This window comes from Tamandua tetradactyla, chromosome 22, assembly GCF_023851605.1.
Source record: "Tamandua tetradactyla isolate mTamTet1 chromosome 22, mTamTet1.pri, whole genome shotgun sequence".
Classification (NCBI taxonomy): domain Eukaryota; kingdom Metazoa; phylum Chordata; class Mammalia; order Pilosa; family Myrmecophagidae; genus Tamandua; species Tamandua tetradactyla.
The window spans coordinates 26,551,192-26,578,186 of NC_135348.1; the positions used below are offsets into that span (position 1 = coordinate 26,551,192).

The window sequence follows — 26,995 nt, forward strand, 5'->3', positions numbered from 1 at the left end:
CATAGGATTTGAAGTAAATATAGAAAAGTCAATTGCTTTCCCATATACCAGAAATGAACAATTGAAATTGTAAATTATAAACACAACAACATCTACAGTAGCACCAAAAACATGAAATTACCTAGATATAAATCTAGCAAAATGACACAAGATTTATATGAAACATTAGAACTCACAAAAGGAACTTAGTTATGCATCTAATAAGGTATGTACAAGATGTAAATGAACAAAATTATAAAATTCTGATGAAAGAAATCAAAGAACATCTAAATAAATGAGGAGATATCACGTATTCATGGATAGGGCAATTCAAAATTGTTAGGATGTCAGTTCTTCCCAACTTGACCCACAGATTCAACTCTAACCTAATTAAAATCTCAATAAGTTATTTTGTAGAGGTCAAAAAATTGAGTTATGAAAAAGCGAAAGACCCAGAAAAGTTAACACAATACTGAAGAAGAATAAAGTTGGAAGACTGATAGCTATCTAACTTCAAGATTTATTATAAAGGTACAGTGATAAGAAAGTGTGGTATTGGTGAAAATAGACAAATGAATCAGTGGAATAAAGAGTTCAGAAATAGGATCATGCAAATATAGCCAAATGATTTTCTTTCACAAAGGAGCAAAGACAATTCAATTGAAAAAGATAGTCTTTCCAATAAACAGTGCTGGACATTCATGTACACAAAAATGGGCATTCATGTACACAAAAATGAATCTAGACACACTTTTCACAAAAATCAACTCAGAATGGATCATACATATAAACTGTAAAACATAAAGCTATAAAAATTCCAGAAGATAACATAGGAGAAAACCTAGATGACCTTGGATTTGGTGAGTCTTCTTAAATTCAGCACTAAATGGATAATCCATGAATGAAAAAAATGATGTTAGATATCATCAAAATTTAAACTTTTACTCTGTGAAAGACACTGTTAAGAGAATGAAAAGACAAGCTACAGAATAAAAGAAAATATTTACAAAATACATATTTGACAAAGGACTTGTATCCAAAATATACAAGAACCTTTAAAACGCAACAAAAGAAACAAACAACCCAATTAAAAACTGGCGAAAGATCCAGACTGATACCTCACCAAAGAAGATATTCATATGGCAAATAAGCATATGAAAAACTCCTCAATATCAAATGTCATCAAGGAATAGACAAATTAAAACAACAATAAGATATCACTTCCTACCTATTAGATTAGCCAAAATGCAAAGCACTGATGCACCAAGTGTTGGCAAGGGTGTAGAAAAAAGAGAACTGTTATTCACTGATGGTGGGAAGGCAAAATGACGCAGCTGCTTTGGAAGAGTTTGGCAGCTTCTTACAAAATGAAGTATAGACTTATTGTATGATCCACCAATCATACTTCTATGTATTTATTCAAAAAATATCCATGTTTTATTCATGGCTATTCAAAAACTTGCACATGAATATTTACAGCAACTTTAGTCATAATGACCAGAAATTGGAAGCAACCAAGATGCTTTTCAATGGTTGAATGGATTTAAACAAACAAACAAGCAAACAAAACATGGTACAACCATACAATTGAATATTATTTAGTGATAGAATGAAATGAGCTATCAGGCCCTTAGAAGACCTTAACTGCATATTGCTAAGTGGAAACAGTCAATCTGTAAAGGCTACATTCCAATATATGTCCAAATAGTGATTCCAAATATATCACATTCTGGAAAATGCAAAACTACACAGTAAAAAAAGATCAGTGTTTGCTGTAGATTCTAGGGCAGCCAGAGGGGATGGGGTGAATCTGCAGAGCACAGGGCATTTTTAGGCCAGTGAAATGATTCTAAATGGTACAATAACAGTGGATACATGTTATACATTTGCCAAAACCCATAGAATTGTACAACACAAAAAGTGAATCTTAAGCTACAGACTTAGTTACTAGTAATGTATCAATACTGGTTCATCAGTTGTAACAAATGTACCACACTAATGTCAGATGTTAATAACAAAGGAAGCTACATGTGTTGGAGGATATATGGGATCTCTTTGTACTTTCTGTGCAATTTTTCTGCAAACCTAAATACAGTCTAAAAATTTAGTTTATTATTTTAAAAAAAATGAGTTCTAGAATCACAGAGTTGGAAACAATCTTAAGGATCAATTTGTGTGATTTTTCTGTCCAGGGGTTTTCTAGATGACCTCAAATGAATCTAAACTATGGCTTTCTGTAACTCCATTATTCTGCTGGAACACAGACATAGACCATTGAAGTAACCAAATGCACTCTCCACCACAACCAGTGGCACTGACAACACATTCCTCGGGGACTGTATGGATTATTCTCTGAGAAAGAAACGGTGCTGTCAAGATTAGTATCCCATGTCCCACCCTTCATGTCAAGTTGTGACATGAAAGAGGAGAAAGGAGCCAGGCAGAGGTTTGCCAAGGAGCAGCAACCCCTAAGGAGAATAAATACCCTGACCTCACTCTCCTTCCTGATCACTCTCTTGCTGACAGCACTCCCCAGAAGCCAATCTCAAATAGAAGCCAGAAGATAAGCTATTGAACTGCTGTAATGCCCCCTCAGGGTCAGCTTCCAGAGGCAGAATGGAGAATGGCAGAGAGTGGGTCACAGAGGTGGCATCCAGCATAACAGGTGACCTTGGATAAGTCATGGGACCCATTCAAGCCTTACAGTTTTCAATGTTTGGAAACCAGCAGACAGCCCAATGTCTGACACAGAGTCACTAAGTTCTCTTGAGTGGAACTGAATCTGTAAAATAATGTATTTAAAATGGATGAAGTCCACAGCACCTTCCAACACTAACATTCCCTGTTTACTGATTTTTTATTATTCTCAGATATTATTCAATAGTTGTGGTCTGTCCATAATGAAGAGATGACTATTGCTAAAGGTGAATTTAACATCCCAATCTTTAACTCTACATTTCATTATCTCTTCCCATATAAAAATAAAAAATGAATTAAATTTATCAAGTGTTACTCAATGAGATGTCTAAAGAAAAGGAAGAATGAAGGACTTAAATGGGGACAAAAATACAGTACAAATAGGGAGAAACTCACTTTGTAAAATTAGGCATATTGAGGATCTTTGAAGCTTGTAAAAGAACAACGTATGGTATACCACAATAATGAAAGATGGGTATATTTTTGGAAATGCCCCTGTGATTTTTCACTGCTTTATTTCAGTAAATATTTTTGAGCACTGTTCTTGGTGCTTAAATTAATACTCAGAGTAGGTGCACACAACTGCTTATTAAATTGAAAATTACTGTCAATATTTTATCAGAAATGTATGATTTTGCAATTAAGTATATAGTATGAAGAAGGTCTGCTACTTATTTTATTTTTTGCCAATGTTTAGCTTAAGAATTTGCAATATCTCCTTCAATAAGGGATTACACTTTTTCACCTAGTAATTTCATTTCTCCGTATCATTGGAGAAATTTTTATGTCGCATAAAAAATTGAGTTATTATTACTATCAGAAATTAAGAAGAGTACTATTTGGGAGATATATATTCCTTCCACATATGTATTTCAAAACAGCTGTAATTTTTCTTACACTTAAAACTCTGTCCCTGGTCTATTGATCGCCACAGAACCTTTTTTTGAGACATCCTGATTTTGATTGGTTTTGTAATCAGTTCTCCAACCCCATAAATCTTGCCAGTTTATCCCTGAGAAATTCTCCATGGGATATTTTTTTTCCTGAGTTAACTATTTGATCTTTTCCTCTTCTCAGCGAGATCCAATACATCTGCTCTCTTGTGTGTTTTATCCTTGTTGAGTGAATTTTGGAAAAGAATCCTCCCCTGAAGCTGCTCCAATTACATGTCTAACCATCTTTCTGTTTGTTTGTTCTCCTTCCCTATTCTTCATTCTGTACCTTTCATTATTCTTTAAATAGACTTTCCTACTTGAGGTCTTCAATGCAGTACTAATATGTAAAGTGCCATAGAATTAATTGGGAGGACATCAGAATTTAAAGAGGTTCTTCCAAAAAGGGTCATAGAATCAATTGGCAGGATGTCAGAATTTAAAGAGGCTCTTCCGAAATTTCCTGATGAATAGTCCCTCATTCCCTCCCCCTTACTGCTTAAACTCTTTTCTGAGAACTCTCTTTTCCAATGGGAAAATAATGTTCCAAGAACCCTAAAATGGCTTTGTCTGGAGCTCACTGCAATTTCAGTTGCACAGCTGGTAGCTCTGATTTACAATTAAGCAATTTGACCTCAATTCTATCCCTTGCAGTAAACAGCAAACAAGACCTATATTCCACCTAAATATTCTAATCTGAAAAGAACACACATGATATTCTTTCCTTAAATCACTTGCTTTGTAAAGATGTGGAAAGAATGTGTGGTTCTGAGTGAGTGTTGTCAGCATTTCGTAGATGAGAGCTGATAACTTGTCCTCTGAAATCACTAGAAATGCCATTAAAAAAGTATGTTTGACATCTTAATAGGAAAATGGCAAAATAAAATATCAGTATTCCTGCTTCCCTACCTAAGGCTCTATTAGACACCCTCTAAATGACAGTGACTAACACCTGCTGTCAAGCACTGCCTTCATATGCTACAAAAATAACTCCCCTAAATATCCTGAAGAAAGATGGAAGTGTATGGTGGCCACCTGTTTGCATTAATTGCTTTTTCACTAGAATCCTACCATATCCTGAGATATGCTCCAGTTTTAAACTCTAAGTTTTAGCCTTTCATTTCCTTAACTGACCCTTGGGTAGGTCAGTGGGACTGGCCTCATGGACAAATCCAGCACCCTGATAACATTGAGTCAAAGCCCCTGCCAGACCCAAGGCTAAAGTGCCTTTGGTGCTTACCAAACATTAGATCCTCTGCTTGGCATTTCCGCATGAGCTGCTCTCATTCCCACCACACTGGGAAAGATGGGATTGAACGTCAAAGTCTTGAGATATTTGTCATGGTTTCATAAGGTTGCTATAACAAAGTACCAAAACTGGGTGATTTAAAACAACAGAAATTTATTGTCTTACAATTCTGAGGGCTGGAGTTAGAAACCAAGGTGCTTCCTCTGAAGTCTGTAGGGGACAACCTGTTCCATGACTCTCTCCTGGCTTCTGGTGGTGGCCAGCAATCCTTGACATTCCTTGGCTTATGGCCTCCATCAGACTAAGAAACTGACATCTCAGCCCACTGTTGTTCCTTTGTGGGTGTTAAATATAAGTATACGTAAGTAAGCTATACATAGTTATCTTAAGAGAAAGTTATTCCATAGTTCTCAATAAAGCAGTTAGTGATCCTTATAAAGTTCATTATTAAATATTCCCCTAGTACTGTTATAGTCAGATACTTAGCTTTGGTGGCTCTTATGTGAAGATCTTATTTGAGTATTAGAATCATGATTCACATATCCAGCATGGACAAATTCAGGTCAGCAGCCTCCAAACTGTCTGGGTATACTATACGTCATGGTACTCAAGAAAATGAGGGATAGAACCAGACTGCTTCTATAGACACTGTAGACAATGTCTTCTCCCAAGTTGCAAAGAGAGGAGACCTGTAAGTACACAGTCATATTTATTGAGGGCCCCTTTCACCATGTGATGTAACATCCTGCTCTTGACCAGGACACTGTCCTATAACAGAGACATGAGGTGGAAACATGAAAGGATTTAAACTGTCCAGGTTGGGAGCTAAATTGTATGGTCACCCTACATAAGGGTCATGCTCAAATAACATGAATGGTCACCTCTCCACTCTCCCCCATTCTAGGCAGTTTGTGATAGAATTTCTTACAATCACATAAACTACTCCCTGAGATGACTTCCAATAACCAAAATTTCCTCTATCTTATAATACTTCCAGAAATATTTTAACATCTCTTATGGATTTAAAACCCTATTCAATTTACTGACAGGGCCGTTCCTTTTTTTTTAACTGTTTAAATTGTATAATATAGCATATATACAATGCAAAGAAAAAAAAAAGCAACAGTTTTCAAAGCACTCTTCAACAAGTAGTTACAGGACAGATCCCACAGTTTGTAATGGGGTACGATACCATCATCTCAGATTTTTCCTTCTAGCTGCTCCAGAACATTGGAGGTTAGCCACTTTAAGACACTGTAAACTAAAAGAAATATCAATATAATGGTTCAGCAATCTTACTTGTTTGTTAAACCCTACCTTCTCTGTATAACTCCACCATCACTTTTGATCTTTCTCCTACTCTTTAAGGGTATTTGGGCTATGCTCATTCTACTTTTTCATGTTGGAAGGGTCTGTCACTAGTACAGAGTGGGGAGATGGAACTAGCTGATGTTCTGAAGAGGCTAGCCCCTCTAGGTTTCAGGACTTATCTGGTCCAAGACCTGACTGGGCCATTCTTTAAGCTGTCTCTGGCCCTCACTCACTGAGTATCTGCTCTACCCCAGGAACCAAGGGCATAGACTTCTGGAAGGTACTCAATATTTGTTGAATGAGTGCTTAACTGTGTTCATGCATTTAATCCCTGCAAAGCCAGGGAGGAGATAACCCCTCTTGACTAATGAGTTAACTGATGCTCAGAGAGGTTGTGGAACTTGGCTAAGTTCACACAGTCAGTATGTGGCACCACCAGGATTTTATTCTGTAACTGCTTGGCCTCTTAGCCTGTTCCCCTTCCCCAGTACTACAGCAAGGAGACAGATGGTGAAAGAGTCAATGGTGAAGAAAGTTCATGTTCCACAAGAGACAAAATCATTTCAGACATATAGCCAGATGAGGAAAACATCTGTAAAAATTCAAACGATACTATCCACCTCTGAAAATACAGGAATGTCTCCGAACAGCGACTGAAAAAGCTTAAATATACACCAAGGAGTCTTTAGATGGCACTGCAGGCAGTCACCTCGGCAGAAACACAGCTCACGGTCACTAATACCTTTTTTTAACAGCTAGTTTGTTCCCTGATTGAGGACTTATCCCTCCCCACTGTAGCTTTTATACTTAATCTAAGATTTCGTTATCAGCTGGCATTTGTCAGTGCTGCTCCAACTTGGCTGGGCAACGGAACCACCAGGGGCACTTGTTAAAATCCCACTGCTCAGATTTCACCCCCTGAGAGGCTGCTTCCAGAGGTCTGGGTTGGCCCAGGGAATTAATATTTTTAACCATTCTGATGCAGTCAATCCAAACACTTGGCTTTTGGGAATTAATAAACACCACCTGAAAGAAGGGTTGTATGACCAAAAAAAGAAAGAAAATCATGAGCGAGTCTCTTGCCATTCCTGCCAAACTGCAGTTTTCTCCAGCATACTCCCTCTTGACCTTGAAGCAGGATGACCAAACCCAACCAAAGCTTTCTGCAGTGATATGTAAATCTTTATCAAATGGGATAATACATTGATAAATTAGAATACATCCCATCATAAATTTAATTATTAATCACCTTCAGCATATTTATAAAGTCCTTAGGCATGTTTCAACTTTTACAATTTGGGGTGTCTGATAGCTTTCTCACAGCTCAGTGAGAGGCATAGCTTATATTCTTGTCTGTAGATAAGTGTTTATCCCTATATAAATAATAGTTAAGTAGAGATTCAATCTAAGTATTTTTAAACTTTAAAATGTACCCTTAAATCTATAATTTGTATATTAGATCTTAAAGGAGTTCAAAGATTATAAAGGTCCTAGAATTAACACATAAACAAAAATGTTTCCAACATATGGAATGGTCTCCTAATTGTGAGCAAAATGCAACTTATTTTTGTCTCTTACTGTTTGCAGACTGGAATCATGAGGGAATGTCATAATTCTGATACCCAGCCCCACTCTCAAAGATCCTACTTTATTTGATATGGGAATGACCTAGGCCTTGGGACTTTTTTTTTTTTTTTTTTTGGCATGGGTAGGCTCCTGGAATCGAACCTGGGTCTCCAGCATGACAGGCTAGATGTCTGCCACTGAGCCACTGTTGCACCACCCAGGCATTGGGACTTTTGAAAGTTCTAGAGGTGACTCTGAAGAACAGCCAAGATTGAGAAGCAAGCTTCACACATAATCAGGTGAGAGAAATACACTTCTGAATGAAGATTCCGGCACATCATTGACTTTCTGACAACTCTCAGATAATGGAGCCTTTTTCTCACTTTTGCATATTTAATATGTAGAGTTTCAAGTGTCTTGTGGAGAGCAAACTTCTGAATTTATCTATTAATCTTAGCATTTAATCTTCTCCCTCCCCTCAACTCAGATGAGGGTGTGTGTGTGTGTGTGTGTGTGTGTGTGTGTGTAGGAAGTGACTGGTAGATCCAGTCCTCTTGCTCTCTATTCTGTCTGCTCTCGTGCTCTCACACTTCACTTTGTTCCAAACAAAGTCTAAGGTGGGAGATGAAAGGGGGTGACACTAGTGTGGTTTGTCCAAGAGGGTTCTTTGGACTTTGGGAGGAGCAGATGGTGAGAGCTAAAGTTCCTGTTGGGCCAGCAGATATTGAGTTGTCACTTCTTCACATTAGGCTCTTTCCTGGTCTCTTCAGAAATTTCCATCTTGAGACCCCTCTCACCTGCAGTTTCCTCAGTTGCTACGCCTTTCACAGCAACCTTGCATCCTGCAGTTCACATCAGACTACGTGCTGGTTTGAAAGGATGTATGTCCCCTAGAAAAGCCATGTTTTAATCAAAATCCCATTTCATAAAGTTAGAATAATCCCTATTCAATACTGTATGTTTGAAACTGTAATCAGGTCATCTCCCTGGATGATGTGATTTAGTCTTAGGTGATGGCATGTCTTCACCCATTCGGGTGGGTCTTGATAAGTTTCTGGAGTCCTAAAAAAGAGGAAACATTTTGGAGAATGAAGGAGATTCAGAGAGAGCAGAGCAGAATGAGATAGCCATGAGAAGCAGAGTTCACCAGTCAACAACCTTTGGAGATGAAGAAGAAAAAATGTCTCCCGGCGAGCTTCATGAAACAGGAAGCCAGGAGAGAAAGCTAGCAGATGACACCATGTTCTCCATGTGCCCTTCCAGATGAGAGAGGAACCCTGACTGTGTTCACCATGTGCCTTCCCAGATGAGAGAGAAACTCTGACTGTGTTTGCCATGTGCCGTGTCACTTGAGAGAGAGACCCTGAACTTCATTGGCCTTCTTGAACCAAGGTATCTTTCCCTGGATCCCTTTGATTGGACATTTATACAGATTATTGTAATTGGAGCATTTTCTTAGCCTTGGAACTGTAAACTAGCAACTTATTAAATTCCCATTTTTAAAAGTCATCCCGTTTCTAGTATATTGTATTCTGGCAGCTAGCAAACTAAAACAGCCTATTTATCTGAGATCCCCTTGCCTCCTTGTAAATCCCAAGATGAAATTCCTGTCCTCTGGCCCACATTAGGTCCAGGGAAATGCCAGCACACCCCTTGCAGCATACTCTCCAGGCTCCACACTCTAAGCACTTGGTCGGCTCAATTAAAACGAAAGTTTGGATCTTTAAAATTCCAGGCTCCAGTCAGAGACAGTTCAGTCCCCTTTAGGTTTGTAAGGGGGACTGACACATGCCAGAGCTCTCCAAGCCATCTACTTGAAGCACTCCTTGGCTTGGTATATTTATGGTCAGAATGAGGCCAACGTGGGTGCTGCAGAGAGTACCAAAGGAACAAAATAGGATCTAAGGTCACAGGAGCAGAAGTCAAAGTACATAAGAACAGAATGGGCCAAAGTAAGGACTTCGTATTTTATTGCAGTTGGAACTTCTTGGAAATCTTTAAGAGGAATGGCATGATTCATTCTATGTGATATAGGATGGAGAGTGGATGATAGGGGGGCAAGAGCAGAACTGGAGACTGAATTAGTTACATGGCATCACCAGGGAAGACAAGATCTGCACAGTCCACCCTGTGGCCTAGCATTACCTTCTAACTCTCCTACAGGTCAAGAAGATGCTCTACTTCTTCTCTCTTAATCCTATATCTCAGACCCACTACAGAAGAAATGCATAAATATGGCCTGAGAATTTTGTGTAGAACTTTCCAATTTAAAAAACAGTGTCCTTCCTCTCCCAGTCTGGTTACTATCCAGCCTCTCTTGATTCCTGTCTATGATGTTTAAGTTCATGTGTTAACTTAGCCAGGTGATGGTGCCCAGTTGTCTGGTCAGGTAAGCATTGGTCTATCTGTTGCTATAAGAACATTTTGTGGATTTAAATCATTAGTGCATTGGTGGCATCTGTTCTAGTTTGCCAGCTGCCGGAATGCAATATACCAGAAAGAGAATGGCTTTTAAAAAGGGAATTTAATAAATTGCTAGTTTACAGTTCGAAGGCTGAGAAAATGTCCCAATTAAAGCAAGTCTACAGAAATGTCCAATCAAAGGCATCCAGGGAAAGATAGCTTGGTTCAAGAAGGTCAATGAAGTTCAGGATTCCTCACTCAAGTGAAGAGGCATATGGCAGACACAGTCATAGTTTCTCTCTTGGCTGGAAGGGCACATGGCAAACATGGCATCATCTGCTAGCTTTCTCTCCTGTCTTCTGGTTTCATGAAGCTCCCTGGGAGGCGTTTTCTTTCTTCATCTCCAAAGGTCACTTGCTAGTGGACACTACTTCTCGTGGCTACATCATTTTGCTCTGCTCTCTGTGAATCTCTCATTCTCCAAAATGTTTCCTCTTTTATAGGACTTCAGAAACTAATCAAGACCCACCCAAATGGGTGGAGACATGTCGTCACCTAATCCAGTTTAACAACCACTCTTGATTAAATCACATCTCCAGGGAGATCATCTGATTACAGTTTCAAACATACAGTTTTGAATCGGGATTATTCTACCTTTATGAAATGGGATTTTGATTAAAACATGGCTCTTCTAGGGGACATACATCCTTTCAAACTATTACAGCATCTATGGCTGATTACATCTGCAATCGGCTAAGAGGAGTGTCTTCCACTGTGAGTGATGTTTAAACTAATCAGTTGAAGGCTTTAAGGGAAAAGTCAGAAGAAAGAATCAATCTCTCTCTCCACTTTCTGCCAGCTAGCCTTCTGAGGAATTCATCAAAATCCTTCATCAGAGTTGCTGGCTCATGGCCTACAGTAGGGAATTTTGAGTCATGCATCCCCACACTTGCATGAGACACTTTTACATAATCTCATATTTACAGATAGCTCCTGTTGGTTCTGTTTCCCTAGAGAACTCTGACTAATACACTGCCCTTCACTGTTCATCAACCTAAATCAGCTCTGTGGTCCCCTGGAGCCTCGCAGGTGCTGAGGCTGGGCCGGTGTTTCTTGGGGCAAACCAGCGTTCCATCTTGCAGCAGGCACCTGCCTGGGTGTCAAGTTCTTGGGGTAAATAGTGTAAACAGCTCCAATGGTCTCCTTCAAGGCATCTGAATCTTTGTAGAGCTCAGTGAATAAGAGCAACTCAAATGCTTAACAGGCTTTGTCAGGCACGGATGGAGGTGCTGCAGCTCCAAGGTGACCGTGGGGCCACGTGTGAAGGGCTGCCTCCGGCAGTGACTACACTTGCAGAGCAGGTCAGGGTCTGTTCCTCCTCAGTATGAACAAACAGTGCCCTCTCCTGACCAGCAGCAGAGATTCCCTGAAAAGCAACAGCCTTATGGAGTATCTGGAACTTTCATTTGTCAGATGCGTCTTCCACAATGGATCAGAAAGACTGAGAAATAACACGGATGTGCCAAGGAGCCATTTGTAGGAAAGCTGTCACTCTGCTTTGCCCTAAATTCATGTCCCAAATGTTCAAGTATCCTATTTTATCCACAGAAAAATGATGAAAATACTGAAATAATAGGGTAAGCCCCATCTATTAAACTGGAAAAAAAAGTGCTAAAATTTTATATTGCTGTGACAAAGAGGAAATATTATTCATGACAATATTTGAACCTATCTGATTCAAATATTGAAAATACGCTCAAGCTATCTGAGAAGCAATCCGGCAATAAGTTACAACTTTTTAAAAATCTATTACCTGCTAGTCTAGTCATTTGGGAACATTTCCTAAGAAAATAACCCCAAAGAAAATGAATAATTTATAAAAATGTGTTTGGAGCAGTATTATGTTTTATTATTATGTAGTGAAAAACTGGGAAAACTCAAATACGTATGGAAAGAAGAAAAGGAATTGTTACATGAAGTACAGTATGAACGTATAACACTGCAGTATAAAGTCATTAAGACGTGTAATTTCAAGAACCAACATAATGGATATTGTGTGTATGATGCTGTAGGAAAAAGAACACAGAAAGATGTTCATACACTGATGACAATGCAAGTGTGTGCAATAGCAAAAGACTTTAGAATAAGTAGAGTTTAGTATTTCCTTTTTTCTATGAAGATAAGTAAGTATAAAGGAATAGAGTAAGGTAGAAGAGAGAAAGAAAGCAAGACTGAAATAAAACTATTAGTTATTGTTTCATGCCCCATTTCTCACTGCTTCATCTCAAAGGATCATTGTCTCTGATTTGGGAGATAAGGAAATCTTTTTTCTTTGCATTAACAGTTTGTTAACAAAGTTTGTCATTTAATTAAAACATAATAAAGGAAAAAAGCTTTAGAGAACCATGACAAATCCCCATCTTCTCTTAACTCTATGTTTCATACTTTTGTCTCATATAGACACAAGTTGAAGAAAATTCTAAATTTCTTTGTTAGCATTCATAATCACTAATCTAATGTTAAAAAATTAATGTTATTCAGAACGTTCGATGATATGAAAATCAATTTCAGAATAACAGAAATTTTCATGCAACCCCCGAGAAGGTGGAAACGTGACAGCTTGCTAGAAGCATCCATCTTCAGAGTCCTGACAAAACCAGTGAACTTGTCTAATTCTCATTATTAAGTTCATAATACGTTCTCAATTCTGCCCTGCAGGGATTTAAACTGTAGGCTTGAAATGGCTAACAAGACACAACCTTTACAAGGGCTTAAATCTCTTTTTATAAGGACTAGGAAGTGGTTCCAAATTTATCCTGCATGAGAATTTCAAGGGGAGTTTCTTAAAACTTCATATTACTGACCTCCTTTGCCAGGGATTTTATGTAGGTTTGGGATAAATCCCTGGAATCTGTATTTTAAGCAAGAGCCCCAGGTGATTTCTGATTCAGTTGGTCACTGTGCACACTTTGATAAATACTAGTGTATCAAACAGTTAGGTTCCTTGAGTTGACTTCCATTAAAATGTTAAACGAGCCTCCTTAGAGCTGGGATTATAGACAATATGTGAGAAAATAGAGAATCCATCCAATCTTACCATCCTCATTACCAAAACCCTAGCCCCAACCTCCACTATGTCTTACCTGGGCTCTTGGGATAGCCTTCTACCTAGTTTCACTGATCCCCACACTCCCTCTTCATTCTACACTTCAGAGTGACCCTTTTTGAAAATCCAAGTTAGGTCTTACCCCTTGTGCTAGTTTGAAATTTTGTGTACCCCAGAAAAGTCATGTTCTTCTAATCCATTCTTGTGGATTCAGACCTATTATTGGGTGGGACGTTTTGATTAGGTTGCTTGCATAATGTGACTCCACCCAATTCAAGGCAGGTCTTAATTCTCTTTACTGGTGTCCTTTGTGAGAGGATAAAAAGAGTAAAAGCTGAAAGAGCCCAGAGACATTTTGGAGAGAGCCAATACAGAGCCTAGAGAGAAAGAGAAACATCCTGGAGATGCTAAGCGTGGACCCAAAGAACACAGATTGCTCAGAGGGATGTCCCTAGAGGAGCAAGCAAGGACGTACAGAGGTTCATAGAGAAAGTCACTGGAATCAGAAGCTGAAAGCAACGCAGCCAAGGAGTGAAGGACCAGCAGATGCCAACTATGTGCCAGAAGAACCCTGGATGTCATCAGTTTTTCTTCAGAGTCAAAATGTCTTTCTCTGGATGCCTTAATTTGGACATTTTCATGGCTTTAGAACTGTAACTTGTAGCTTAATGAATCCCCATTGTTAAAAGTCAACCCATTTCTGATGTTGTATTTCAGCAGCTGTGCTAGTTTGAAAGGATTTATGTACCCTAGAAAAGCCATGTTTTAATCCTAATGCCATTTTTTAAAGGCAGATGTTTCTTCTAATCTATTCAGTACTATATGTTGGAAACTCTAATTAGATTATCTCCATGGAGATGTGACTCAAGTGTGGGTATTAAACTCAATTAGGTGGAGATGTGTCTCCACCCATTTCAGGTGGGTCTTGATTAGTTTACTGAGATCCTGTAAAAGATGAGACATTTTTGGAGAGAATACCTTTGGAGAACAAGAAAACCACAGCAGAGCTGAGCAGAGCCACCAGGCCGAGAGAACCACAGAGTCCACCAGCCAGCAACTTTTAGAGAAGGATGACAGAATGCCGCAGAACCATGAATCAAAAAGTCCACCAGCCAGCAACTTTGGAGATAAAGAAGGAAAATGCCTCCCAGGGAGCTTCATGAAACAAGAAGCCTGGAGAGAAAACTAGCAGATGCCACCATGTGTACCATGTGCCCTTCCAGCTGAGAGAGAAACACTGAACATCATCAGCTTTCTTGAACCAAGGTATACTTCCCTGGATGCCTTTGATTGGACATTTCTATAGACGTTTTAATTGGGATGTTTTCTCAACCTTAGAACTGTAAACTAGCAACTTATTAAACTCCCCATTTTAAAAGCCATTCTATTTCTGGTATATTGCATTCTAGCAGCTAGCAAACTAGAACAGTAGCTTTAGCAAACTGAAATATCCCTTTTCTCATGCATAGTACTCTTTGGCTCAGAACACTTCCAATTCCTGACCATGGCTTATAAGGTTCTAGATACTTTTGTTCCCACATACCTTCCTGATCTCATTATCTCTCCTCTTCTCCCTCTCTACTTTGGCCCAGTGACCCCCCTGCTGTTCTAACACACTGAGTGTGTCCCAGCCTCAGAATCTTTGCACTTTCAGATCCCTTGAAGTAGAATGCTCTTTCCCCAAATACCCTCTTGCTGAGGCTTTCATTGTCATCTTAACAAAGACACTCTCCTTGATTCTATAGTCCTGGTCAGGGTTAGTCTTTGTCTTCTTTATTTTTCATTATGGCACTCAGCACATGATGTGTGATATATTTAATTGCTTCTTTCTGAGAGCAGTGGCTTTATCTATTCTCTGCATTACCCAGACCGGCAGCTAGAAGAGGGCATGGCACATAATAGGTGTCTAATTGTTGGTTAGCTGATGGCTGGGGGTAAGTGGCCGTTCTGAGTCAGTCACACAGCACACAGCACACAGTCACGAAGAAACAACTCAGGAGACAACCCTCAGGGGTGAGTGGGAGGCGTCTGCTTTAGTGAGGAAGTGCCCAAGATTATATAGGCTGGGAGCATGCAGGGACACGTGTCGGACGGGGATTGGTGGCCGTTGTTGCTAGGGTGGAGGGCAGAATTAAGGTTAGCGCTTTTGGCGCGAACCACCGCCAGTTCCGGGAAGAAAGCCGGTCGCGGGTTAGGCCATTTTGTGTTGCCTTGCATCAGCCACGGCAGCCATGTTGGCAATATTTTATGACTTCTCCATCATCCAATAAATATCAAAATATCTAAATTGGAAAGGAAAAGTAAAACCATTTCTATTTGCAGATGACATGATTTTACATACAGAAAATCAAGAGAATTTAAAAGAAAACTACTAGAGCTAATACATGATTTTAGCAAAGTAGCAGGTCACAAGATCAACATACAAAAATCAGTTGTATTTGTATACACCAGAAATGAAAAATCTGAAGAGGAAATCAAGAAAGAAATTCCACTTGCAATAGTATCTAAAAGAATAAAATCTTTAGGAATAAGTTCAATCAAAGATATAAAAGATTTATATACAAAAAACTACAAAACACTGCTGAAAGAAAATAAAAATCTAAATAACTGCCAAGACATCCTATGTTCAAGGATTGGAACACATAATAGTATATAGCTGTCAATACCACCAAAGCTATCTACACAGTCAGTGAAACCCTATCAAAATCCCCACAGCCTTTCTTGCACAAAAAGCATATGAAGAAAAGATGCTCATCATAATTAGCCATTAGTGAAATGCAAATCGAAACCACAATGAGATACCACTTCACACCCACAAGGATGGCTGTTTTTTTTTAAATGGAAATTAGCAAATTTTGGAGAGGATGCAGAAAAACTGGAATACTGGAATTCTACTATATAGTTGATGAAAATGCAAAATAGTGCAGTCACTGTGGAAAACAATATAGTGGGTCCTCAAAAATTAAATATAGAATTATTATATGACCCAGCAATTCCACTTCTAAGGTATATACACAAAGAAAGCGAAAACAGGATTTCAAACAGATACTTGTACAACAATGCTTATAGCAGCATAATTCACAATAGCCAAAAGGCAGAAACAGTCCAAGTGTCTATCAACAAATGAATGGCTAAACAAAATATGGTTCATAACCACAATGGACTATTATTCAGCCATTAAGAAATAATGAAGTTCTGAGACATGTGGCAACATGAAAAAGCCTTGAAAATATTATGATGAGTTAAATAAACAAGACACATAAGATCAATATTGCATGATTTCACTTATAAAAGATTTGTAAAAAGAGCAATTTACAGAGACAGAATGTAAACTGAGATTACCAAGGGATGTGGGGAGGGGGCACTTATAGAAAAAAAAGTAACACCTGGTTTGCATTTGTCAAAATTCAGTGAATATACATTTAATATTTTTGCATTTCATTGCATGTAAATTTTACCTCATTGGGAAAGAACACAAGCAATTATTTAACTCTTCTTAGTGATGTTTACACTGAAGTACTTAGGGGGAAGTATACTGATTACTGAAATTTATTTTTGAGATCCACTTTAAAAAAAGATGAAGTGATAGATGGATAGATAAATGTTAAAGCAAGTATAGTTAATAGACAATGGTAGAAACTAGGTGGTAAGCATATTTTAGAGTATTTGTTCTAAAGATAAATATTCATGCTCTAAAATAGATGATCTTTAGGCATTTTTCCCAGACCCTCCAGTGAGCTACAAAGACTGGTATAGTTTTAAGTCTTTTCTAGTTTGGGATGAATCAAACCACATCATCTATATAGAAAACAATACAGTAATTATATTTTAATTCTGTATAGTAGGAAGATATGCATCCAACTGATCCCATAACAATTTTTAACTCATTTAGAGTCAAAATTGTAGGAAAAGTTACTGAATCTAGCTCTGATTCTTTACGTGAGATGAATGCAAGATAATATGAGACTATGCTTTGATTCTTTATGCAAGATAATGCAGTTAAGAGGCAGAATCTGGAGAAGTGTTAGTAACTGGAATTTAGTTATAAATTTATAAAGCTTAGACCACAATAAACTGTCCAAAGAGTTGATCACTCTGTAAATATCAATAAATGGTGCAAAAATCTGTCACTTAGCCAGATTTCTCCCCAAGGTGATATGAGGCATAGCAATTGTAAAGTACTGTAATTAAATTTCTATAAACATCTCATGTAGACAAAAAACACATATTTTCAATCTTCCTAGGAAGAAACTAACATAGATTCTAGGTGAAAAAATACTAAATTAATAGATCAATAATCTGGGAAAGCCCTTTAAAATATTTTAGAAAAATTGCTTCCGTTCCATCCAGACTGGACCTTACATTCCAAGGAACTGATGAGAGTGAACAAATGTGTAAGGATTAGGAAACTCCAGTCAGAGATACAGTGGCAGAAAATCTTGCTGGTTGCTTTACTGAATTTCAGTGATTTAATCAGCCTGCATTGTATGAAAGCACATCACCAGGAGAGAACTTGAGAAGGCCTGGGTCATAAAAGCCACTGCTGTTGGCTTATCACACTTTCAAACGACAGCTTCTCTGGTGACCTTCAAAATCTGAGTTTCACATCTTCATTACATTCAACCCAAAGTTACCTTGACTCACTTTGTCCTTATTACTGTATCTATTACAAGGGCTTCCCATAGGTTTATTTTAAAGGGGGGGTTTGGAGAAGCAATAACAAATTTAGAATCACATTTGAATCTCCTAAGATATCTAGTGACCTCTTTAATATTTCCATCTGGCATCTCTTTCATCCAACAACCTGGCCTAGAAGTTCACTTAATAAGCTTTTCAAATGAGGATTCTAAAAGCAAGGCCTGTCTCTGTTTAATACACAGCTAAAAAAAATGTAGTTTTTCATTACTCAGCAGTCCTCTGATGTGTGTGTGCATGTACTTGTGAATGTGTGTACGCATACTTCTCAGGAACAACGTAACTAATGGAATTTGACTACCCCTGTTCCAGCTCGTTCTTTCTATTACACAAACTCATTAGCCAAATTGTAAGGCTAGGATGGCTCCAAAACAGCTATGTCAAAGATTAAAGAGAAAGTGAAATTTTTTTATTTTACCTAGATAAAAAATACTTATCAAAAATAGATAGCGGGAAAGAGATACTAATTAGCATAATATACATCTTAGAGGTTGTTCGAAATGAAAAATATAATTTGAGTTCCTGTAACAAATCGAGGGAGGGAAGATCTTCTCAAATTAAGCCATGTAGTGATATGAAATTGGCTCCTTCTGACTATCTTTGGCAGCCACCTATCACTTACCACATATGTAATTGGTTATTTTCCTCCACTTTCTCTCATCTGGCTCCTCCGTATCTCTCTTCCTAATTCAGTTCCCACACTTATTTTTCCTTTCTCCCCGCATTGGCTGTGCCTTGGCATCGATACTGTCATGAGGTTTGGCACACAGCATTCTAGGTTTGGAAATGGCTGCATCAGTCACTTTCAATCCTTTTCTGTCCCCAAACACCTGAGGGATTCACCAGATACTTCCGTATATTTGAGGCTCCCTTCAGCACTGATTTTAGGAGGTAGAGAAGGCATATCAGATTCTCCCAGGAAAGGGAAAACTCGGTAGGCTGAACACTCTTGAAAATGCTTTTTCTAAATGCTCCATTAAAGGGTCCTATGCATGTATTTCCCAGTTTCCTTTCCCCCGCTCGGTGGGGCATCACTGCTGTGAGCCTGGCATCACCACAGCACTCCACAAGGCAATGCCACCAGCGTCACCTGGGAGCTTGTTAGAAATGCAGCATCTCAGGCCCCTCCCCAAACCCACTGAATCAGAATCTGCATTTTAACCAGATCTTCACCTTAAAGTCTGAGAAGTATCACCTTACCATAGTAGGAATATAGTAAAATACAACATACCTAATGGTACGAATGCCATTCCACTAGTAGTCACAACATATATAAGAGGAATGTCATCTTTAGAGTAAAGCAAGCTACTTTTTATTTCCCACACTCAATAGCCATCTGAATCTTTTGCAAATTATTCAACCTTCTGCAACTTCAATTACTTAACTTGTGTGTAAAATGCAGGTAATGTTACAACCTTACATGAACAATGCATGGAAAATGTCACAGAGCCAGGCATAGAGTAGCTGTCTGATCATTTTTTTTTATTATTAACTGTTACAATTATAATTGATATCATCATCATTACTTAATCGAACCTGGCATCGTGGGTTATTGAAACTTTTCAGATCAAGTTACATAGACAATGCTCCCCATCTTCCCAAAGCTGAGAACATAAAAGTGGGAAACAAACATATGGTCATTTGCACACACTAAAAAGCAATGTGCTGGCAAAATAACATATTCTGTAATAGGGGACAGTCCTTTTGTGACATGTCTCCTTTCCTTGAGTTCCACAAATGCAGCTTGTGCCCAGGACTATGGTGTCAGCCTGGCGAGCTAAAACACAACCTCCTAGTCAAAAAGAAGATAGCCAGTACATTACTTCCCATATTGAACTGAGCATGTATAAATATTCTATGGAGAAAGACTGATTCTGGTGAGCTTGTTTTATAACATCCAGCTCACACCCTGATGGTACATATGTATATATATATGTATATATGTGTGTGTGTGTGTGTGTCACTGGTGTAGAGGGAGGGAGATTCCCCAAGAGAGGGAAGCTGCATGGAGAACATCCCCCTGTGTGCTAGTTTGCAAGCTGCCTGAATGCGATATACCAGACCTACAATGGCTTTTTGAAAGGAAAATGTAATAAGCTACAAGTTTACAGTTCTAAGGTCATGAAAATGCCCAAACTAAGGAATCCAAGGAAAGAAGATACCTTAATTCAAGAAAGGCCGATGGGTCAGGAACACCTCTGTCAGCTGGGAAGTCACCTAGCTGGTATCTGCTGGTCCCTTGTTCTTGAGCTCCGTTGCTTTCAGCCTCTGTTTCTGTGGGGGTTCCTCACTTTGCTTCTCCAGGGCTTGTTTTCATCTCTTGGCTTCCCTTGGCTCTCTCCAGGTTCTGGCTTGCCTAATATCTCATAGGAAGGCACAATGCTGGGCTCTAAGCATCTCCATGTGGAATGGATGGAGTCACATCTCCATCTAATCAAAAGATCACACCCACAATCGGGCATGTCACACCTTGTGGAGATAACCTAATCAAGTTTCTGCTGTCCAGTGTTGAATTAGGATTAAAAGAAACAGTTGCCCAGACAAGACTGAGTCAGGATTAAAATATGGCTTTTCAGGGGTACATAATATTTTCAAACTGGCACACCCTATATTGGCCAAGGCTTGAGACCTCCTGACTATGGGAAACTAAAGTTCACTAGTAAAGGTGACTTTGCTGTGCCTCCTCTTTGGGTGAGTACAACACCTTCCTGTCAGAGCCTGGGTGAGTCAACTCTTGCTGGTGATCCTGACACTTGTACTGGCCTGGGTTGTCATCTCTTCAGGTGTCTCTCCTTCTGACTGACACATTCATTTCTATCTCTTTATGTGGAAATTTTAGTGAGCATGAGCTTGGGTTTCTTAGTCTGATCCACTGGCTAAATAGCATTATCTGAGTCATAAACTACTCAATCAGGAATCCACTACAAGATGAGGAGATTAAAACATTCACCAAACAAAAATATGTCAAAGAAGAGCTGAAATTTTGGTGACAAAGAGGCTTTTTCTCACTAGATATACTTTTTTATCATAATATCAACAAAAATCTCTAGTGGAATTTTTAATGATCTATTGCAAGTTGAACTGACTAAAATAAACAGAAGCTCCCTATAAGCTCAAACTAAACATTTAATTAAATGTACCAAGCACAAGTGGCATACTTTTAATCCGGTCCCCCAAGCAAAAAAAAAAAAAAAAAAAGTCAGAAAAGGCCTTTTACTCATATTTAATTGAAAAATAAACAGATTTCCAGAAGAACAGATATACACTTTAAAAATAATCCATCCCCAATGCAACTGTGCCATTTATACCTATTCTAGGTATAGAGCACCTGCCATTGCTGAGCCTGAAACTTAGGAATAGAAACTAGAAATAAACTTTTAAAAGTTATTTTTTTAAGTTATATTAAGTTCAAGTTCTTCTTTATAGTACTTAGCATTCAATCCCCAATTCCCAACATGCCTTCATTATGTTTAAAACAGAATTTAAAGAAAAATTGTATATTGCTTTGATACAACTAAATGTCCTCTTGTAGCTGTTTTACCAGTAATTAAATGATACCTAACAGTCTTTTCCTCAATCTGTTCCCTTCCTATATGTGTTCACATTAGTGGAACCTAGAGGTCCAAATAATAGAAGCCCATTTCCAATTGGCTTTTACCAAGACAACTTCTCTCCTTTCTCAATAGTGATATTAAAATTACTCTCATCCTTTATCTGAACTAATTTTTTGAATATTGGCATCTTTTATTAATTTAGCTAAACCAAATAGCATTATGGTTCATAAAATTTAATTTTAAGCCAAATTCTTTATGTTATCCACATGGCCTGGAATTCTGGCATTCTCTCAGGCCTTGTCTCCTACTTTGATCCCTATTTCTCACTCTGATCCTCAATGGCTTCTTTGCTATTCCTCTAATATCTTTAGCACACTCTCACTTTAGAACTTTGCACTGGCTGTCTCCTCTTCCTAGACTTCTTCCAGATTTCCACTGGGCTAACTTTCTCCTGTCCTTCAGATATTTGCTCAGCAGTCACCCTCCATGAGTCCCACCCTGACCACCACATTTAAAGTTGCAACCACCTCTCACACCAACCCCCAACCCCTCACTTCCAATTCTCTCACACTGCTCTATTTTTCCATAGCACAATCACCATCTGTCTTCCAACTTATTTGTTATGTTTTCATGTATTATCTATCTCCTTCTCCCTCATGTGCTGGAATATAAGATCTACAGGGCAGAGCTTTTGGAATGTATAAATCCCAGGCACCTAGAACAGGGTCTATCACTCCATTTGTTCTCAAAAGAAATTTTTTTAATAAATAAATGAGTGAATAAAGATGCAAAGTTGTATCAATCCTCAGACTTCAGTTAACTCAGGAATCTGGTTACCTTTAAGGTGACCATGCAAACCATGTAAGAAAACTTAAAATAACTATAAGACCTGAAAATGCTTTTGCTGGAGTATTTTAAGTCATACTATAAAATATATATAGTCAAACTGTTATATGGTGCCTGTTACTGCCATTCCTAAATTCCCTTCTCTAAGATCTTGCATGGTAACATTAGTTTGAATTTGGTATCTAGATTTCCGTTTCCTCTCATATAAGATGACATTACACTAGATAATTATCACTACGCTCTGTTCTAAAATGTCACAATTCCACATGTATGATTTTCAGATGTTTGTTCAATATTACAGTCAGAGATTGTGCCTGTCTTATCCCTCACATAACATGATGACTAGCCTTTATTTGTATAAAACTGCTTTGAGTTACCTTTTTATCTTTGGATTCTTCAACAAAAATGTGAAATTGTAAGTTTCATATTTATAAAGAAAAAGTTTGAGTGACTTTTCTTAATCAGAGAAAAATAGATCTGAATTTTGGAAATTATTAAAAATTATTAAAGATGAAGAAGCAGAGTTTTACTAAGTAATGACCACTGGACAAACAAGACTCTATAGCAAAGTTGCAAGTGGCAACATTTGCATTTAATGAATTTGAGAATGGAGGGAGTTCTCCTTATGTTTTTCTTCAATCTCTCTTCTGAAAAAAAGTACTTTCTCCTCTGCTTAACATGTTATAAAGAACCATCATTATGTCCTATTTTTTACTGTTACTTCGAAAGTAGCTTCTATTCTCAAGTTTAATGGTTCACATAGGTTGGCAAAAATAAGAACAGATACTAAATTCCTAAATTCAGCCATTTGTAGCTCTACTTAGAATCATTTAAAATCCATTAAAATAAAGCAAAACCAAGAAACCAATCTGTAAATTCAGCATTGTTTAAATTCACTTAGATTATACTTTTAAATTTAATATACCAGAAAATACTATTTCATAAATAAACTATACATACATAATATACCTTCTGTATTCTTAAACTAGCCTTAGGTTAGAAAAAAAAAAAGAGTTAAATCTTACATAATCTCTAATGTCCACCTTCCTCTGTCTAAACTTCTCTATCTAGGAAAAATAATATTTTATTTCATGCCTTCAAAATTGGAGAAAATAATACATCATTGAGTAAGCACATTTCAGCCTTATTGCTTGATCAATGAACAATTAAATCTGTTTAAGATGTTACCGTGATCTTTACCTTAATTTGCCCAAAATAAAAACAGCAGTTCCACAGGGGATTGATCAAATAAATGACTGTGAAGTCACCAGTGCTAAACCATTTCAGAATACAAATGCAAGTGCATTACACCCTCATGAGCACTCAATGAATTCTTAATGACCAGGTGCCAGCATGGTGACTGCAATATATAATGGCACGACAACAGATTAAAGAAGTGCCTGGCATTCTGCATTTAAAGACACCAGGCACTGCAACTACATTACCAGCAAAATCAATTCAAGCCTTATTAAGACTGCAAATGAATGTGCCTGGATGAATATATTTTATAAATGGATAGCTTTTGGGCTTGTTTTTGTTTTGTTTTGTGTTTCAGAATTCCAAAATGGTCCTAATTTCCCATTAGAAATTATCGTTTCCTTGATTGGGGAATGTCAGGCTAAGAATTACAAAGACCTGAAAAGAGTTCAAGTCAAATGAACTACCAAGCACCACCTCCTTCATAACATACCTTGAATTCTTCCTTCCAGGGATTACTTTAGAATGAAGGTTATAATGGCATAAAATAAGTGCCAAGAGAAAAAGAACTTTAAGGAAGTCTCTGCATCATAATAACTAGTTCTTCACTCCCCATGTATATTCAAGAACAAGGACTTCTGGAGAATAGAGGATGCCATTTCCTCAGTCATTTTTATCAAAGTGAGACAAGAATCCTGCTATCTAACAATTTCCAATCTTTTAGCAGTTCCACAGTGCTTTTCTGCTCTACAGCTGGCATCCCATTCACTATTTCTATTGTGTACTGTGTTCACCCATAAAATCAAACAAATGGAAGAAAATGTCCTCCTAGAACTTTAAGAAATTCCCCTTGCTGAAGCCAGCACAAATGGATTAGAAAGCATTGTACCTGTAAATTATGTCTAGTGCACATCATTTGAAATGTACAAGTGAGAAGCTATAAAGGCTTCAAAGCCTCATACTCCATAGAATAAAAAAGACAATTAGTTCTCTAAAAGCAGTCAAAGACATGTGCACGAGTTAAGATAGAATGACTGCCAGTTACAGAGCAGTGTAATTAAAAACAAAAATCATATCTGCGTATGTCAATCAGGATTGGTTTATGCTGTTGTAACTAAAACAAAAAGAAAAACTATAAAATACCAGGGAGTTAACACAACAGAGGTGTTGTTTCTCACTCACCCCAAGTTCTCTGAGGCCTGGGAAACTGTTTTGCTTCAAGCATGAGCTCAGCATTGCTGTCTGCCTTGATGTACAAGCACTTTCCCACAGCTCAGAGCTCCAATGCTGACCACAGCAGGGAAAGAGTGTTCTGGGCAATCTCCTAGGAATATTAAGTTCTTCTGCCCTTCAGTGTCATATGATACTTCTACTCACATTTTATTGACTAAAGCAAGTCACAAGATCACACCAAGGAGAGGGTGGAAATATAAGGCCACCTCCATGCCCCAATCATATGTGGTTGGAAAGATTAGAACCAGAAGCACCAGTGAACAACCCAAATATTTTCCACACCAGGGAAAGTGACATGAGCTAAATTGACCTTCTCGATGTCAAGCTACTCTTTCCCCTGCCTAACTCTTTACCTTGTCCTAACCTGTTCTTTTTTCCCCCCTAACCTGTTCTTTACTAATAAATGCATATGGAATTATGGAGTAAGTTGTTTGGAAAGTTGGGTAGAGCAGATAGATAAGTAAATTAATATTGGTGGGAGAATATTTATATAAAAGATAGCATTTTTATCTTATATATCAAGGCAGATGATAAAAAATAGATTTATTTTGAAAAAAATTGATAGGGTAAAATTATACTCATCTACAAAAGCAATTTAAAGAATGATTGAATTGAAAGGGTACAGAAATCTAAGTGAAACAAGCCAGACACAAAAGGACAGATACTGTATGATTTCACTAATATGAACTAATTAGAACATGTAAACTCAGAGTCTTAAAATGTAGAATATAGGGTACCTAGATATAGTCAAAAGCTAAAAGAGGAAGCAGTTACCTAGTATGTATAGAATTGTTGATAAGGTTGAACTTAAATGTCTGGGAATGGATAGAGTGATGGTAGCATGTTATTGGAATATAAGTAATAGTGACTTACTGAAGGTGAATTTGATTGGAAGTGGTTTAAAGTCACGTATGTAAATGTAGTTCTTGCAAGAACTACTACAAATGTAAAACAAAATAATAAAGGGACATATGGGAAAAAACAGCTATTGCAAACTATGGACTATAGTTAACAGGAATATTTTAATATTCTTTCATCAACAGTATCAGATGTACTACACCAAAACTATGAGTCAACAACAGGTGAGAAGGAGGGCTATAAGATGATTTGGTTTTAATTTTTTATTCCTATTTTTATTCTGGAGTAACGAGAATAGTCTAAAATTGATCATGGGGATGTTTGCCAACTATGTGATGATATTATGAGCCAGTGGTTGTATACTTTGGATGGCTTGTGTGTTATATGAATATATCTCAATAAAATTGGAAAGAAAAATAAATTAAAACAATGTTCATGCTTCTATTCCTATGTCCAAAATTCTTAAGATTTTTGCTGAAATATTTAACCCAATCTTAGAGGTCATAAAGATAGATCCCTGGCAACAATATAATGTATAATAAAAATCTAAAATATATAATTTTACCATTAGGGCTGACTGAATGCACAAAGATTTTTAAGCCTAATTAATAACAACAAATAAAAATCTTTTACCTATATCATCCAGCAAACCACAACAGATTGCATTTATTATTCAATCACTTGCTTAGGGGATAAAAATTGTATTATCATCAGATTTAACATATCAAAACACTATTCCATATGGTATGAAAACATGAAGGGTGAATCAAGAGCTAAAAATTTCACTATGTGTTGTGACAACAATATTTCTAAGGATTAGAAAAACCTTGAATTGTAGCTTATGTGGCCTACGTAAACAACAAAGTTAAATAAATCTATAACTTCCTTAAAAATGGGAATAGCAAAGAGTCACTTCTACAGAACATTTTTTTTTCCTCAAATGTGGCCTCTCTCTCTCTCTTTAAGCCAACTCAGCAGGTGAACTCACTGCCCTCCCCACTACAAGGGACGTAATTCCCAGGGGTGTAAATATCCCTGGCAATGTGAGACAGAACTCCCGAGATGAGCCGGGACCCAGCATCATGGGATGGAGAAATGCTTCTTAACCAAAAGGGGGAAAAGATTTCCAACAGAGTCAAGAGGTTATCCTGGAGGTTATTCTTATGCATTATATACATATCCCTTTTTAGTTTATGCGGTATTGAGTGGCTGGAGGGAAGTACCTGAAACTGTTGAGCTGTGTTCCAGTAACCTTGATTCTTGAAGACAACCATTAACAAAATAGCTTTTACAGTGTGAGATTGTGAAAACCTTGTGTCTGATGCCCCCTTTAACCAGGGTATGGGCAAATGAGTAAAAAAATAATGAT

General features: G+C 37.7%; 1 long non-coding RNA gene across 1 annotated transcript in view; it reads right to left on the reverse strand.

Moving 5' to 3' along the window:
• LOC143666080 (uncharacterized) overlaps window positions 1-24,848 on the reverse strand; it is a 160,627-nt gene extending 135,779 nt beyond the window's left edge. The window contains exon 1 of the long non-coding RNA XR_013167363.1: window positions 24,718-24,848. This is a non-coding gene — a long non-coding RNA (uncharacterized LOC143666080). The remainder of the gene's footprint in view (window positions 1-24,717) is intronic.
• Between the last annotated feature and the right edge of the window lie 2,147 nt (window positions 24,849-26,995).